Here is a 6,000-nt window from a genome sequence, read left to right on the forward strand (position 1 = left end):
TATTTATTTATTTATTTGAGTACCCTAAGGGCCCGTTAGGGCATTACATAGGGGGGGACGAACAAGTTCAAGCATGAGTGAAATCTGTACAATGTAAATATATGAAGGCATTAGGAACCATAAAAAACATCTAGCAGAAGCAAAAAAGAAAAAAAAGAAAAAGAAAGAAGGAAAGAAAGATAAGGGTAACGAAGTTTATACAATGTTTAGTAGCATGAAACACGCATAAGGACCTAAAATGCGATGCAAACAATCAGTACCCATCAGAACACGAGTTTAAGGATACAATCGAATAATGATTTAGGTAAACACCCGACACAGATACATATCAGATGAAACGGAATGAATTTTATACAATGCTGAGCACTTGAAAACACTGTTTAAGTAAATATTCAAGGAAATGTTGGTTCGGACAGGTTGATGCACTCTAAAAAGGTTAGCAGTGCTGCATGAAATGATGATAATTCCGTAAGCGAGACCATGTTTGCAGGTAGCGAGTTCCATTCGGCAATAGATAAAACTATAGGCGAATTTTGATAAGCGTTAGTCCTGGCAAATATAGGTTTTACTTTATGAACATGGTCTGTGCGGGTAGAGATGTGGGGAGCGGGAAGAATATGGGCTCGAGCGAATGCAATGTTGCTGTGGTAAAGGCTATGGAAGAAGGTCAACAGTGATAATTTCCTGCGCATGTCAAGTGAAGGGAGATTAAGTAATTTCTTTAAGGCGGACACACTTTGATATCGAGAGTATGAAGTTAAGATGAACCGCGCAGCTTTATTTTGAACTGATTCGAGTAGGTTCGTGAGAGTAGAGTGATGGGGGTGTCAAATTATTTACGCATATTCTAAAGAAGGCCTGATAAGAGAACTGTATGCGCGAAGTCTGGTATCTGTGTTAGCAAGGTGTAAGTGACGTTTCAGGTAACCAAGTTTATTGCATGCTTTTGTGGTGATGTGTTCAATGTGAGCATTCCAGCTTAAATTGGAGGTAAACAGGACACCCAAGTACTTGATTGGAGATACTGAGTCAACAGTAATACCGCGTATTGTATATTGGTCAGAGGTAGGTAGTTATCGAAGCGAATTTTACATGTTTAGTTTTGGCTATGTTAATTTCCATCTGCCATGTGTCACACCAGTCAGTTAGTTTGTTAAATCAGACTGCAGCACAAAGATGTCGGCAGGGCAGCTTATTTCATTATACAAGACGCAGTCATCTGCGAAGAGACGTATTTGTGAGGTAATATTAGTTGCGATGTCATTTATGTATATTAAAGATAGCAGTGGCCCAAGGACGGATCCTTGAACTCCCGAAGTGACGTGAGTGCGGTTAGCAAAGCAGTTGTTGAGACTGATTACTTGAAATCAGTTCGTTAGGAACTCCTCAATCCATCGTGTCGTGTTGTAGTCAAGCTGTAGGTTCCTAACTTTCAGTTTTAGTTGATTATGAGGTACTCGGTCGAAAGCTTTAGAAAAGTCAATAAAAATGGCGTCTGTACTAATCAATCTGTGCAAAGAAATGTGAATATCTGTTACAAGTTCATAAAGTTGCATCTGACATGAGCGATTTCGGCGAAAGCCATGTTGGTTATTGAGGGGCAGGTTATTATTGTTAAGATAGGCTATAATGTGAGAGTATAGGATGTGTTCCAGTAATTTGCAGCAGATAGATGTCAGTGATATAGGTCTGTAATTATTAGGGTCTGCTGTATCGCCAGATTTAAATACCGGTATCACTAAAGCTGATTTACAATCTTCCGGTAGGCACCCTGTATCAAGTGATTGCTGAAATATTAGAGATAACAAAACTGAAGAGTAGTGCGAGGTTAATTTTAGAAGTTTAGCACTTATATCATCAGGACCTGGGCTGGTTTTATGAGGAAGCCTGTCAATGGCACGAGAGACACCATGTTCCGTTATTATGATGGATGAAAAAGGGAATCGAATAGATGTTTGTTCAAGTATGTGAGTGTTATCAAGTGGCAGTTCGTTAGTAAAAAACTGCAGAGAAGCATTTGTTAAATAGCTCAGTGCTATCTTTTGTGTTAAGCACTGCTCCGTTTTCGGAAAGTAGTAAGGGAGCAGTGTGATTTGATTTTGGGTTAACTACTTGCCAAAACTTTTTCGGATCAGTTTTTATCATATTGGGAAGGGTGCAATTAAAAAGTTGTGTTTAGCTTCGACAATTGTAGTTTCTGTACAATTGTACAATTGTAGTTTTAAAAATTCAAATTTGTAGTGGGGTGTCCTTAGCAAAGCTTAACACTGATAGAGGAGATAATAAAGTGTGGACAAAGACACAGAGGCACAGGTTCGCGGGAACCAGTCAGATGTGTGTCAGTCAGTTTTCTTTTTTTTTGTCTTTGTTTCTTTTTTTTTCGTATATAGACCTCTTTCATGGTGATCGCGTGGGCACCGCCATGTTTGAACTCGTGATGACGCGTCCATTGCTTGCCTCAGCTGCCTTCCTTGCCTCTGTATTTACAAATTGCAGTGGATGTGCATGAGGCCCGGTGCAGCTCAGCAAACCGCTGTTTCGGCAGAAATATGTATATTTATTTATATATTACCAAAGCAATTATATAGACACTCCACGTGCATTTCTTGCCGTCGCCATGATGTTCTGTAGAAAGTCCAAGGATGATAACACTGTTGCCGCGCACTCTATGCTGTGTGTGTGAGGGGAGCTGATAATCGCGGCTCAGTCTGGCGCATACGAGGGAGAAAGGAGGAGAGCAAACGCGCCGTCTTCCGTCGCGCGAAAGGCCGTAGGGGGATGTAAGGGAAAGGGTGGCTTATACTCCGCTAGCAACTGCGTACATTAAGCGGCGGCGTGCGGACACACGCGTCATATCTTGAAAGCGATCTGCAGATGGCTCATACCTTTGTGTGTGCTGTTTTCTCGCCGCTGTTCGTGTTGAAGTGACATGCAGCACGAAGGACACTTCGTTCGCTGCTGCAGCCGCACTTGCTCACGCCAGTGTTTGGACAGCGTATGTCCGCGGTCATGGAGTGTGATGTGTTCATGTTTGCCTGTGTGCGCTGACACCATGGTTGCTAATTCAATTAGTGAGCGAATGTTTCCAAGCTTATACGTGCCGATAAAGCTACTCTCCTTACTTCGTATAACTGTCTACTAGTTTGCTGTCGCAATTGATGCTTCGACTTTTGGGCGAAACTGCGACTTTCTTATTTATTCAGAGTACCACAAAAGCTCTTATTTTGAGGGTATTACATGGGGGGCATGGGCCCACAGGCCTTGGTTGCAGACTACATCGTACTAACAAAACAAAGAAAGCGCAAAATAATATAAAGTGAAAACACAGGTAATGTAGAAAATGTGTCACAAGCAAAGATTGCTGAGAATACGTTAGGACATATTGTGAGAAACATAAGGGCACCGCAGTAACAAGCAAAACAGCAACAGACATCGCCGGAAAAAAATTGTAGAGTAAGAAAAATAATATTAGGTGGCAAGTCGGGAGTGAATTATATTTTGAAACTTGATTAAGTTGGGTCCTACGGCAATGTCTGATGGTAAATAGTACCATTCAGTTACTCTGTGCAGTAAGAACAAATATGCAGAATGGGATGACTGGCAGTTAATGCGTTTGACTTGATATGGATGGTCATGAAGTGGAAAGATAACTGGTGGTGACTGAGAGAATTCATCAGGAAGTGAAGGATGGTGGTAAAGGTTATGGAAAAGTGATGAGCGATAAATTTTATGGCGAAGTGCTAAGTTGTCACTCAGCTTTATTCTTTAACGAGAATAATGTGAATAATCTGAAAAAAAAAAATCGTACAGCACGGTTTTGCGAGGCTTCGATGTTACTGATGATATGTTTGTTCGGGATCCCAAATGGGAGATGCATATTATAGTTTAGGGCAGATTAATTTGGTGTGCGCTAGTTTTTTAATATGCGTTGAGACTTCTTTTAAATCATGTTTAAGAAATCTGAGAGTATTGTTAGCAGAGGTGGTGGTAGTGAGTTGCAACAGGCGGGTTTAGCCTGGCGATCAAGGGCGGCATTTACTGTGCCCGAGCGTCTCATAGAATCACTGTGGTGTTTCACCACATGTCCATCAGGCCAGTCTCTCTTAAGGATGTGATAAGGAGATGTGAAGTTTCTTCGCAAGCTATAACACAGATTTTCCAGAAGAGCAGCCCTTTGATCTTGGAATTTTGGGCATGACCGCTGAAAGTTTTGAGTGTCTCCTGGGTATTCGCATGTCACACAGTTCAGAGAATTGATACGCCCCATCTTAAATAACCATGCTCGTGTATCAGCAGATCCTGTCTTTATTCGATGTAGAACTGAGGCTTCCTCTTGACGAAATCTCTTGGTTGCGCATGACATATGTGGTGGAATCCAAAGTGACCCAAAGTGATTTCGAATGTCAGATTTCTTAACTTGATTACTCTTTGGGCCCTTCCTTGAATGTGGGAGCATGGAGTGCTGAGCATGCAAAAGCATCAGCTTTTTCTTAGCCAGCAATGCCGCTGTGGGAGGGAATCCACCGGAACTTTGCTGTGAAGCTTTTGTTGCCGGGTTCTTTCATGAGGGCTAGTGATTTGCAGAGGCAAGGGTAACATTAATAAGTTTATTCCATAAGTTTGACTGATTTTTGATGCCAAGGTATTTGTGATTAGTGGTGAGTTCTACAGTACTGTTATCAAGGGAGTAGGTGGTTGGAATTCGTGGCCTATTAGTGAAAGACATGAGTTTAGTTTGAAAATATTTAATGGCATTAACCGATTTGAACACAATGCACACATCACTTCTAGAGCAGTCTGTAGTAATTGAGTATCAATGTTCATGTTACACATCAATAAAGTACACATTCTCCAAATACTGTAGTCTGATTTTGGACATTACGCAACTGGATAAATCATTAATATAAATAAGAAAAAGTAAGGCTCCAAGCACGCTGCCTTGTGGAACTCCAGATGTAACATCAGCATAACATGAGTTAGAATTGTTAACTGATGCAAACTGAATTCTAGATCAGAGAAAACCGGTGATCCATGCAATTATATCAGGGTGAATGCTAAGTTGCGAAAGCTTAATTGACAACCCATCGCAGCCACCATGGTTGCTTATCGGCTTTGGTGTCGCGCTGCTAAGCGCGAGGTCGCGGGATCAAATTCTGGCCATGGCAGTCGCATTTCAACGCGGGCGAAAGGCAAAAACACCCATGTATTTAGTGTTGCGTGCCCCACCCTAGGTGGTCAAATTTAATTCGGAGTCGCCCTACTAGGGCGTACCTCATTATCAGATCGTGGTTTTGGCACGTAAAACCACATGAATTAATCTTAATTAACAACGTAATGGGCGCAAAGCGATAAAATGCCTTAGAAAGATCTAAAGACATTACATGAACTTGGAACCCAGCATCTATCAGTGCATGTATGTTGTTAATAAATTTGGCAAGTTGGTTGTCGCATGAGTAGCCTTCGTGAAAACCGTGTTGATGCTTGAAAATAATGTTATGGCCATCAAGATAGTCGATAACTTGAGTGTGAGCATATTGGTGTACATTTTTTCAGGCAAATGTCATGAATCTGGTGCCCTTCCTGTGCAAGATTTTCTTACAAATGAACGCGGCCTTGACACTGAATGACTGTTTCCTGGAAAACAACATTGCCACGAAGTAATTAGTCATGGGTGGTGGTAGCGTCTGTTTAATAAAACAACTAAACGCACATTTGGGTTTAGTCGTTATTTTATCAATAGCCAAGCATTAAATTGCTTTGTAGCTGGGTTAAAGAAGAAATTCTCGACAAGAAATTGTCATCAAAACAGAAGAAAAAGCTAAACATTGATCGTTTTAAGATATCCGACAGAAAAATTGCGCAGACGCGCTATGATATTTTGAAAATGGTAACCTCACACGTACGTACGTACCGGTGAAAATATTTGGGTGTGAAGGTGAAGAATGGGAAAGGTATACCTCTTTTTTAAATCATGAATTTAACGGAAATGCAGTGGCATCG

This window comes from Dermacentor andersoni, chromosome 6 (assembly GCF_023375885.2).
Source record: "Dermacentor andersoni chromosome 6, qqDerAnde1_hic_scaffold, whole genome shotgun sequence".
NCBI lineage: Eukaryota > Metazoa > Arthropoda > Arachnida > Ixodida > Ixodidae > Dermacentor > Dermacentor andersoni.